Below are 12,838 nucleotides of genomic sequence, written 5' to 3' on the forward strand. Positions count from 1 at the left end.
TGGGTTTTCCATTAGGTCCTGAAGGAAGATTTTAACTTTGGATTTTTCAACATGTAATGATGAATGATGGGAAGGCTATTTTAAATAGAGAAAAGAGAGCAGAGGCAGAAATACCCAGGCCTAAAACTCTCGCTCTTCGCAGATGATATGATTGTGTATCTGGAAAACACTAGGGACTCTACTACAAAACTCCTAGAAGTGATCAAGGAATACAGCAGCGTCTCAGGTTACAAAATCAACATTCATAAATTGGTAGCCTTTATATACACCAACAACAGTCAAATTGAAAAAGCAGTTAAGGACTCTATCCCATTCACAGTAGTGCCAAAGAAGATGAAATATTTGGGAATTTACCTAACAAAAGACGTGAAAGATCTCTATAAAGAGAACTATGAAACTCTAAGAAAAGAAATAGCTGAAAATGTTAACAAATGGAAAAACATACCATGCTCATGGCTAGGAAGAATCAACATTATCAAAATGTCCATACTACCCAAAGCAATATATAATTTCAACGCACTCCCTATTAAAGCTCCACTGTCATATTTTAAAGATCTTGAAAAAACATTACTTCGTTTTATATGGAATCAGAAAAAACCTTGAATAGCCAAGACATTACTCAGAAATAAAAACAAAGCAGGAGGAATTATGCTACCAGACCTCAGACTTTACTACAAATCGATAGTGTTTTGATAAACAGCATGGTATTGGCACAAAAACAGAGAAGTAGATATCTGGAATAGAATAGAGAACCAAGAGATGAATCCAGCTACTTACCGCTATTTGATTTTTGACAAGCCAATTAAAAACATTCAGTGGGGAAAAAATTCCCTATTTAACAAATGGTGCTGGGTGAACTGGCTGGCAACCTGCAGAAGACTGAAATTGGACCCACATTTCACCATTAACTAAGATAGACTCTCATTGGATTAAAGATTTAAACTTAAGACATGAAACTATAAAAATACTAGAGGAGAATGCAGGGAAAACCCTTGAAGAAATTGGTCTGGGTGAGTATTTCATGAGGAGAACCCCCCGGGCAATTGAAGCAGCTTCAAAAATACACTACTGGGACTTGATCAAACTAAAAAGCTTCTGCACAGCTAAGAACACAGTAAGCAGAGCAAGCAGACAGCCCTCAGAATGGGAGAAGATATTTGCAGGGTATATCTCTGACAAAGGTTTAATAACCAGAATCCACAGAGAACTCAAACGCATCAGCAAGAAAAAAACAAGGGATCCCATCGCAGGCTGGGCAAGGGATTTGAAGAGAAACTTCTCTGAAGAAGACAGGCGCACGGCCTTCAGACATATGAAAAAATGCTCATCATCTTTAATCATCAGAGAAATGCAAATCAAAACTACTTTGAGATATCATCTAACTCCAATGAGACTAGCCTATATCACAAAATCTCAAGACCAGAGATGTTGGCGTGGATGCGGAGAAAAGGGAACATTTCTGCACTGCTGGTGGGAATGCAAATTAATACATTCCTTTTGGAAAGATATATGGAGAACACTCAGAGATCTAAAAATAGATCTGCCATTCAATCCTGTAATTCCTCTGCTGGGCATATACCCAGAAGACCAAAAATCACAACATAACAAAGATACTTGTACCAGAATGTTTATTGCAGCCCAATTCATAATAGCTAAGTCATGGAAAAAGCCCAAGTGCCCATCGATCCACGAATGGATTAATAAATTGTGGTATATGTATACCATGGAATACTATGCAGCCTTAAAGAAAGATGGAGACTTTACCTCTTTCATGTTTACATGGATGGAGCTGGAACATATTCTTCTTAGTAAAGTATCCCAAGAATGGAAGAAAAAATACCCAATGTACACAGCCCTACTATGAAACTAATTTGGGACTCTCACATGAAAGCTATAACCCAGCTACAACTTAACAATAGGGGGAAGTGAGAAAGGGGGGGGTGGGTAGAGGGAGGGGAATCGGTGGGATCACACCTGTGGTGCATATTACAGAGGTATTTGCGAAACTTGGTAAATGTAGAATGTAAATGTTTTGGCACAGTAACTGAGATAACGCCGGAAAGGCTATGTTAACCACTGTGATAAAAATGTGTCAAATGGTTTATGAAGTGAGTGTATGATGCCCCATAATCATATCATTGTATACAGTTATGATTTAATAAAAAAAAAAAAATACCCAGGCCTATTCTGGGACTGGTGCCCAATTTGACTGGACCATAGGGTTTATGAAAAGTGATGGTAGGAGATGAGTGTAGAAAGTTCTACTAAGACCATATTGTTGAAAAATGACAGCAGGACATGAATGTGGAAAGTTCTACCAAGACCATATTGTTAAGGACCTTGAAAGTCAAACTGTGGAGTTAGAGCTTGGGATATAGGAAAGGCATCATGTAAACATCTATCAAGCATAGAGTGGAAAGCAAATCCAAACCATGATATATATGCTAAAAAAAACGTATGAAAACTCTTGTTCTGTAACGGAGTTACAACAGCTGTTAGAACTGGGTTTTCCCATTTATTTCTAAGATGATTGCACTTCCTGTATTGAACTTCATGATTTCACAACCAAGTTTCAATTACCAAGCAAGCAGTTGTGCATTGGTACTGTAACAAAGTACCACAAACTGGGTGATCTAAACAACTGAAATTCATTTTCTCATAGTTCCAGAGCTGGAAGTCCAAGATCAAGGTGTTAGCAGTGTTGGCTCTTTTGGAGAAGGGAGAGAAAAGGATCTGTTCTTCACCTCTTATCCTTGACTTGTAGACAGCTGTCTTCTGAGTCTCTTATCGTCGTCCTTCTATGCCTGTCTCTGTCCAAACTCCTCTTTTTCATGCTAAAACCAATCATATGGAACTAGAGCCCACTCTAATGACCTCATTTAACTAATTACTTCTACAACAACAACCTTATTTCCAAAGAAAGTCACATTCTGAGGTATTGGGGTTCTGGTATTCAATATGTGAACTTTGGGAGACGCAATTAAAGCCATTACACCTGGTAAGTTTAAAAGAAAAATCCTTGAAGGGAGGCATAATGTCACTTAGAGTTTATCAACAAACTCAAGATTTTGAGAAGGAAAGTTACATGATTCCCACATATACAGAGCAGATCTCACAAGTGGTTCTAAGGAAGTTGGTAGGAGGCTGAAATTGTATTGGTGGAATCTTCTGCCAAAGAATTCCAAATTGGAAGATGAAGAATTCAGGCCAAAGTATGGATAAATGTAAGTAATGAAAATAAAAACATTTTATTTCACAGGTAAATGATCAGAAGGTCTTGGTTTCAATTCTAGTTCTATCACTTATTTGTGGTTGACCTTGGACATGTTACTTAAACTCTCTAAGCTTACATTTCATTATTTGTAAAATATATTCTGGAGTAGCTAGCCAACACCTTTATATTTTTAGGTATGAATTAAAGATTGGTCCAATGTGTTCCCCTTACTACAGAGTTCGCATAGCAAGCTTCCCAGGTGGTTCTGCTGAAGCCCTTTTCCCTATAATTGAGGTAACAGGAAGTTCATGACCCCTCCCCTTACCATCCTTCTTGAGAGTAAATGGAACTCATAATATACAAAAACCTCTTTCTACAACCCTCTTCTAATTTTTAACGCCTCTTAGCCTCTTGGCCTCTCTTATTGGCTAGAGGTTGGTGATCAGCAAAGTTATCTAGTCTCACACCTCACTCAGGCACTTCTACCAAAATTTAGACTAACATTGTTCCATTTTATCAGCCTGCTACCCTAGTGAGGCTGCAATGGAATGAGCATTTTATATGGCTTATAGTAATGGCAAAGTAATTTGGCTATATATTGAGAGTTTAAAAATATTCATGCACTTCTACCTGGTAATTTCACTCTTAGGAATCTATCCCAAGGAAGTAAGTTGAAATGTTGACAAATATTTATTTACAAGTATGTTAATTGCAGGATTATTTGTAATAATGAAAAATTTGAAATACTGTAAATTTCCAACAATGGAGAAATGTGTTATATTCATTTAATGATATATTTCACAACATAAAGAACTAATAGAACAAAAGAGAAAAGCACTGATATCTCAGTCTATATACTGGCAATGAGGATGGACAACTCAAAATGGAATCCAGTTAAGAAACAAACATGAAAAATTTCAACCTCATTAATGCATCTCAAGTTTTCTCATGATTTCTTGTTTTGGGGATTTCTAGCCATGTGGATTAAAATCATGAGTGATAAATGATCAGAAGGTCATGAGTGATTTTAACCCACATGGCTACAGTAAAGAGGTTCCTCTTAAGGATTTCAGAGGAAGCAGAATTTTCTGACTGCCTCTCATATTCTCTCCTTCTGGATGACTTCTGGTGGCTTCCCATCACTTTGGACCAGCTCACCAGCTTGTGCTGCCTTGGTTGGCTGTTATAAAGTTGTGTGATGTACTTCATCCTACCAGGACACAGTCACTTTTTGAATTTTCAAAGTAAACACACATACAAGTGGATGACAAGCCTTAATAAAAATCCATCATTAAAGTTAATCAATAAGATCCCAAAAAAGATACTTTTGAGAGTCCGGAGACAGGAGAGTTATCTGTTATATAGTCATAAGGATGTTTACCTTTCTTCCCAGTCAACTTGAAGGTCCAGATACTTCTTGGAACTTAATTTTATAGTCCCCTCTTCCAAAGAAATAGAAACATGGGGAAACATGCTTAGGGAATTTCTAAGAAATTAGAACAAGATGGTTATTGCCAATGCAAGAGAAAAAAATAAAAGTAAGAGTCTAAGTCTGGGAGGTCCACATCCATCTAAAAGGTATTCCAGAAAGTTAAAAATAGAGAAAATAAAAAGAAAGACATTGTCAATAAAAAAAGCCAGAGAAATCCCACTGAAGGACATGAAATCTCCTTATAGTGCCTAGCAAAATGAATAGTACACAGACCCAAATGAAGGCACTTTCTCTAGAAATTTTAGAACACTAAGGACAACACTCAGAATGTCTTCCAGAGATATAGACAAACGAAAAACTGTGTCACATTACAAAGAATCAGAAATCAAAATGGCATTGCACATTACAATACAATAATAGAAGCTAGAAAGTAATAGAGTGATATCTTCAAAATTGCATGGGAAAATTACTTGCAACTTGGAACTTTAAATCCAGCCAAACAAGCACTCAGATATGAGGTATGACATCCAGGTTTCTTCTCCAAATTAACCACCAATGCATTTCTCAGAAAAGTACAGGTGAATGTCTTTTACTATGATGGATAAAAATCAATAAAGATGATGTTATACATTTCAGGAAACAAGAGAACCAATACCTGTGAGAGAAGTAAGGACTTTTCAAGATGGTGGCAACTGAAAGTTAGACGATGTTAGCTCTGCAGGAGTCCTAGAGAGCATTCAGTCCACACTGGAGCAAATGACAGAAGATTATTTGAAAGAGGTGATAGTTCATTTGATAGATTTGATTATATAAAAAATTTGGCTTGAGAGCTATTTGGGAATATGGAAGAGATTATCACAGATACATAGAAAACTAAAAAAATAAAAAACAAGGCTATTGTTAACTAGAAGAAAATCAAAAAGTCTAATCACTAAAAAAATAAATAAATAAATAAAAATAAAAAGTCTAATCACTGTAACCACAGTGTGTAATGTAGTTTTTAGCTATGCCCTAATATTGCATAGGTCATAATGATGTTAACAGTTGAACAACAATTTAGCCATAAGTGAAGATAGTTCATATGTAAATCCCTGACTAAATAGTGTTCTTTAAAAAAGTAAACCATTGAGTCTCAGAGAACTATTCCAGGTGCTCCTTGTAGGAGTTCAAGTGGCATAGCTTCCCTCTCCCTCCATCTCAGATCTCGTTCTCAGCCTTGCAACTTGGAACTTTAAATCTGTTTTGGGACCTGCGTGCAGTCTTGAATCTTGACCCAAGTGGCACCTTTTCTTGAAAGAACTGTAGGCCAGCTGAGTGGGGGTGAAGGTAGCTCTCTGGTGAAGAGGGCTCTCAAGTAGTGAGTTGGGGATTCAGGGTCAGTGGGAGGGGGCAGGCAAGAAGATGAGCTCTTGCAGCCCCTGAGAACAGAGAAGAGCTTGCAGTACCAAGTGGACCACCTGCTGAGTGCCATGGAGAGCAAGCTACAGGTGGCAGGCAGAAGGGTGACCCCACAGAGCATGAGCTGGGCATGTGCCCACAGGAGAGTGAGCTACAGGTGGCAGGCAGAAGGGTGACCCCACAGAGCATGAGCTGGGCATGTGCCCACAGGAGAGTGAGCTACAGGTGGCAGGCAGAAGGGTGACCCCACAGAGCATGAGCTGGGCATGTGCCCACAGGAGAGTGAGCTACAGGTGGCAGGCAGAAGGGTGACCCCATAGAGCATGAGCTGGGCATGTGCCCGCAGGAGAGTGAGCTTGTGCTGGCTGATGACCACTGCTGGAAGTAGGTGAACTGGGAGTGGGGGCAGATGCAGGCATGCTGACATGCAACAGTCGGTCTGCATGTTTATTCATGCTGCAGTCCCACCACTGTCGGTCTAGCCTTGGAATGCCCGTGCATACTAGCGTGCTCCCATGAATCATAATGCCAGTCCATCTGCTGGCCCTGGTCAGGACCCCAGCCTGTGGTCTGTGAGCAACCACACCATCACTCCAGGCTCTCAGACAGGGGTGTCCAACCTGCTGGGAGTCTAGTTCTTCCCAGGCTTCCCTTGGTGCACCCCTCACTCACTCTGTCTTGGCTTCCTGCTCCTCAGGATCCCCTGTTTGAAGGGGCAGCTGCTTCCACATACATTCCTGACAGCCAGTACCACACCTTGGCCCAAGGAGGCCTCATACAGCTTCGCAAACACCTGTATCACCGTGTTTCAGGTGAATAGAGGCACTTGTCTTAAAGTATGCAGTGACTTTTTGTTGTGCCAGCCAATGTTGATTGGATTGATAAGCACAAAACGGCAATCTCATGGGTCAAAAGAAGAATATAAAGCCTCACTAATTTCATTTTAAAATAAGAAGAATACATGCTCTGCTATTCTACCGAGCCTACCTCCCCTTGCTTATATCTGCAGTAGCAGTGTCCTCTTGAGTGGTTTACAGGTGACTCTAAGCACTAAAAGGATGCAGCTAGCCCAATTCCCCATGATTCAAAGTCAAAAATTTATTTCTCATACAGCATATAGGTGACTTTGGCACACCAGGATTTGCACACTCCACTGGTCATACTTTAGTGAGATAAAAAATACTTTTAATTCTCTTGTTGCTTTTGAGTAGTTGGAATTGAACTGTTAAGGACAAAATAAAATCACAGTTGAGGACAGCAGACTTTAGCTGAATTGGAGATTTGACTGCTCTGCCCACTAGAATGTATTCGTATTGAGCATATGTAGCTAATCTCTTGTACTGTTAACCCTATAACTGTTTTGTTTTTGTTTTTTTTTTTTTTTGAGACAGAGTCTCCAGCTGGCACCCTAGGTAGAGTGTTGTGGTGTCACAGCTCACAGCAACCTCAAACTCTTGGGCTTAAATTCTCTTGCCTCAGCCTCCCAAGTAGCTGGGACTACAGTCACTGGCCACAGCACCCAGCTATTTTTTGGTTGTGGTTGTCATTGTTGTTTGGCAGGCCTGGGCTGGATTGGAACCCGCCAGCTCTGGTGTATATGGCTGGCGCCCTAGCCACTTGAACTACAGACGCCACCCCTACAACCGTTTTATATTTTTCTTTTGACAAAGTAGCCAAAAAACAATCAGTGAAAAGCATTTTCTTCAAAATAAAGGCAATACACAAAAGAATAAAAAGTTCAGAACCACTGAGTTGACCAAATGTTTTATTTTTTAATTAGATATAAATGATATCAGATGCAGTGGTGTGCTGGTAAATAAATATTTAACAACAGATTCTCAAAAAAAAAAGTTTGACAAATTAACATTATCTCCGTTTACTTTCATAAGTCTGGAAAATTAACAAAGCAATAAATTCCTAATTTATAGTGTTTGCCAATTTCAGGGTGTAAATACTTCTACTATGGCCAATTTCAAGGAACCAATGTGATATCACTGAAGGTGAAGTTAGAAAGAAATATGCATAATAATAGTAAATATATAGTAAAATAACTAGGGAGTTCTGAGTACTTATTTCCTCTGTTTTAAATATATATAATAGTTTATGCCACAGAAAGAAATAAAAGGCTTCCAAACTGAAGAGGAGGAAGTCAAATGGTCCCTGTTTGCAGACAACATGATCTTATACATAAAAAAACCTGAATACTCTACCAATAAACTCTTGGAACTGATAGATGAATTCTGTAAAGTTGCAAGATACAAAATTAATATACAAAAATCAGTAGTGTGTTTATGCGTGAACAATGAACTGGCTGAAAAAGAAATCAAGAACACAATCCCATTTACAAATAGCTACCAAAAAGGAATAAATTTGACCAAAGAAGTGGAAAATCTCTACAAGGAAAACTATAAAACACTGGTGAAAGAAGTAAGAGGGTACAAACAAATGGAAAGACATCCTGTGTTCATGGATCAGAAGAATTAATAGGGTTAAAATGATAATACTATCCAAAACAATCTACAGATTTTGATACAATCTTTATCAAAAAATACCAGTGAAAGGGTAGTGCCCATAGCTCAGTGGGTAGAGCGCTGGCCACATACTCTGAGGCTGGTGGGTTTGAACCCAGCCTGGACCTGCTAAACAACAATGGCAACAACAACAAAAAATACCCGGGCATTGTGGCGGGCACCTGTAGTCCCAGTTACTTCGAAGGCTGAGGCAAGAGAATCACTTAAGCCCAAGAGTTTAATATTGCTGTGAGCTGTGATGCTACAGCACTCTACCCAGGGCAATAGCTTGAGACTCTGTCTCAAAAAATAAATTAGTAAATAAATAAAATGCCAGTGACATTATTCATAGAAATAGAAGAAAAATTCTAAAATTTGTATGAAACCACAAAAGACCCTAAATAACCAAAGCAATCCTGAGCAAAAAGAAGAAAGCTGGAAGCATCGCACTACCAAATCTCAGAATTTGTTATTATACAGAGGTGTAGTAATCAAAACAGCACAGTACTGGCATAAAATCTGACCCATAGGCCTATGGAACAGAATAGAGAAGCCAGAAAATAATCCACATATAGACGCCAACTGATTTTTGACAAAGGTGTCAAGAGCACTCATTGGGGGAGGGAGAGTCTCTTCAATAAATGGTGGCTGGAAAATTGGATATGGATTTCACAGAAGAACGAAACTAGACCCTGCTTCTCACCCTACACAAAAATCAACTCAAAATGGATCAAAGACCTAAATGTAACCCATGAAATGATAAAAACTACTGGAAGAAAACACGAGGAAAAAGCTTCATGACATTAGTCTAGGAGAAGATTTTATGACTAAGACCTCAAAAGCATGGGCAGAAGTCTGGGCACAGTAGTTCATACCTGTAATCCTAGCACTGTGGGAGGGCAAGGTGGGAGGCTTGCTTGAGGTCAGAAATGCAAGGCCAACCTCAGCAAGAATAAGATCCTGTTTCTACAAAAAAAATAGGAGATTTAGCTGGGCATGGCTTGCTCCTGTAGTCCCAGTGACTTAGAATTGCTTGAGCCAGCAGTTTGAGGTTGCAGTGAGCTATGACGACACCACTGCACCTTAGCCTGAGAAACAGAGTGGGACTGTATCTTAAAATAAAATAAAATAAAATAAAATAAAATAAAATAAAATAAAATAAAATAAAATAAAATAAGCATAGGCTGTAAAAAGAAAAATAAATGAGATTATATCAAACTAAAAAAATTCTGCACAGCAGAGAAAACAATCAAGAGAGTGAAATGACGACCTGCAGAGGGGGAGAAAATATTTTCAAATTACTCATCTGACAAAGGATTACTATCCAGAACATACCAGGGACTCAAACATCTCAACAGCAAAAAACAATCTGATTTAGAAATGGGCAAACACTATGAACAGACATTTCTCAAAAGAAGACATACAAATACAAGAAGGCAATAAATATATGAAAAAATGCTCAGCATCACTAATCATCATGGATGTGTAATTCAAAACCACAATTAGGTACCACCTCACCCCAGTTATGATGGCTATTCTAAAAAAATACTCCAAACTAACAAATATTGATAAAGTTATGGAGAAAAGGGAGCTCTTATACACTGTGGATGAAAATATAAACCAGCCACTATGGAGAACAATAAGGAGGGTCTTCAAAAAACTACACATAGAACTACCATGTGATTCAGCAATCCCACCATGTGGAATTTATCAAAAGGAAAGGTGATCATTATAAAGAAGAGACATCTGTACCCTCCGTGGCCATAATAGCCAAGCTATGAAATCAACTTAGGTGTATAACAGAAGAATGGATAAAGAAAATGTGGTCTGTACACATGATGAAATATTATTCAGCCCCCTCCCCCCCCCCATGAAGGAAATTCTGTCCTTGGCAATATGATGGAGCTAAAGGACGTCTTGTAAGGGACATAGCCAGGAACAGAAAGATAAACATAGCCTGCTCTCGCTCATCTGTGGAAGCCAAACACAGTTGATCTCATACAAGTAAAAAGTAGAACAGACACTATTAGAAGCTGGGAAAGGTAGGGAGAGATTTATTAAAGGCTACAAAGTTATAGCTAGATAGGAGAAATAAATTCTAGTGTTCTGTACCATTGTGGGATGACTAGAATTAACACTTCTATTATGTAGTTTCAAAGAAGAATATTGAATGTTTGTAAGGCAAAGAAATGATAAATGTTCAAGATGATGGGTGTGCTAATTACCGTGATCTGATCACTATTCATTATATTACTATGTATTGAAACATCCTTAGGGGCTTGGCGCTTAAAGCTCAAACGGCTAGAGTGCCAGCCACATACACCGGAGGTGGCGGGTTCGAGCCCAACCCGGGCCTGCCAAACAGCAATGACAACTACAGCCAAAAAATAGTTGGGCGTTGTGGCAGGTGCCTGTAGTCCCAGCTACTTGGGAGGCTGAGACAGGAGAATCGCTTAAGCCCAAAGAGTTTGAGGTTGCTGTGGGCTGTGACGCCATGTCACTCTACTGAGGGCAACATAATGAAACTCTGTCTCAGGGGCAGCACCTGTGGCTCAACAGAGTAGGGTGCCAGCCCCATATGCCAAAGGTGGCGGGTTCAAACCCAGCCCCGGCCAAAAAAAAAAAAAAAAAAAAGAAAAGAAAAGAAACATCATTAGGTACCCCGGAATACATACAGTTATTATTTGTCAATTAAAAAGTAAATTAAATATAGTTTATTTAAATGCAAGTATAAATACAATCTAATTTTTAATTGTGGTTATTTTTACCAATTGGCTCACAAAATTCTTTTTTTTTTTTATTGTTGGGGATTCATTGAGGGTACAATAAGCCAGGTTACTCTGATTGCAATTGTTAGGTAAAGTCCCTCTTGCAATCATGTCTTGCCCCCATAAAGTGTGACACACACCAAGGCCCCACCCTCGGCTCACAAAATTCTTAAAAATTAAAAATTAACTGTCATGAACTGGTATCAGCTGGCTGTAGTAGAGGGCTGGCTGTATTGGAAAAGATCATAGCAAGTATGATTCAGTGTGAAATGTTTTCATGTTCAGTCAAAACAATGGCACACGATTTGGTTGCAAACTAGGAAATTCAGGGGAATTCCTCATGCTGACATGTCTGATAGGGTGTTTATTACATGATCGAGCTCGGTAACTCTGCCTAAGATCAACGCTAAGCCACTCGTCAATAAAGTTATAAAAATAATTACACGTGGGTGAAAAATTCAGGCTTTTCCCTTATCCTCTCAACTCTTTCCCCTTGGCACTTCCTCATTTGACCTACAAATGATATTTTGTCTCTGTTCCCCTCTTGTTCTTTGCCTTCTACTCTAATTTTCTCCACTTTGGTTTTCCCAATCTTTTTGCTTTCTCTTTTTGATCCTCTGTTCTTTCTAAATTGAAACATGCTCTAAGTATAAAACACACACCAGATTTCAAAGACATCATACACAAAAATGTAAAGTATCTCATTAATTTTTTAAATATAGAGTCCTGATGAAATCATCTTTCAATATGATGGATTACATAAAATCTGTTTATAAACTTAGTTTGGCCTTTTTTGTAAAGTTACTTACAAGGCTTGCATTATTTCTATATTCTCCTGGACAGTGCTGATCTATGACCTGATAATAAAGAATTTACCAAATCCCTGCCAAAGTCTTAGGTTTCCACTAGATATCGAGGACTGTTTAAATTTATTTCATTAAACTAAAATTTTCTCCCCTTCATATCAAATATAATAAATGAATGATAAGCTATTTGAATTTCCTAATCATCTGAGAATTTTGTTACTTTTTATTTATTTTGCAGAATTATGACTCAGAAAAAATAACTTCTGTCACTATTCTCACTTACTGATACCCATAATTAAAGCAAAGGTGCTTTCCCCAATTAACACCTGCTCTGTCCTGAACTCTGAGCTAGCTCACTGTGCCCACAGGAGAAGGCGGGCCTGCCTCCTATGACTTTCCTGCCTGGATCAGGGATCTTGGCACTGTCAATCAAAGGCAAGTCACAAAACAGGCCAGCGGGCTCTCAGGTGGTCTACGAATCCTCTGCTCATTTTGGATAGTGAGACAAAGACCCAGTAGGATTGCTCACTTGGGGAAGGTTTCCTCGGGGTTAGCTTCAGCCCTGATTATAACCCAGGAGACAAAGAAATGGCTGTAGAAGGAACTATGAGAAGTGAGACTGGGTGAGGTGGCTCACACCTATAATCCCAGAGCTCTGGGAGGCCAAGGCAGGTGAATGGCTTGAGCTCAGGATTCAAGACCAGCCTGAG

This window comes from Nycticebus coucang, chromosome 23 (genome assembly GCF_027406575.1).
Source record: "Nycticebus coucang isolate mNycCou1 chromosome 23, mNycCou1.pri, whole genome shotgun sequence".
In the NCBI taxonomy this organism is placed as follows: Eukaryota; Metazoa; Chordata; class Mammalia; order Primates; family Lorisidae; genus Nycticebus; species Nycticebus coucang.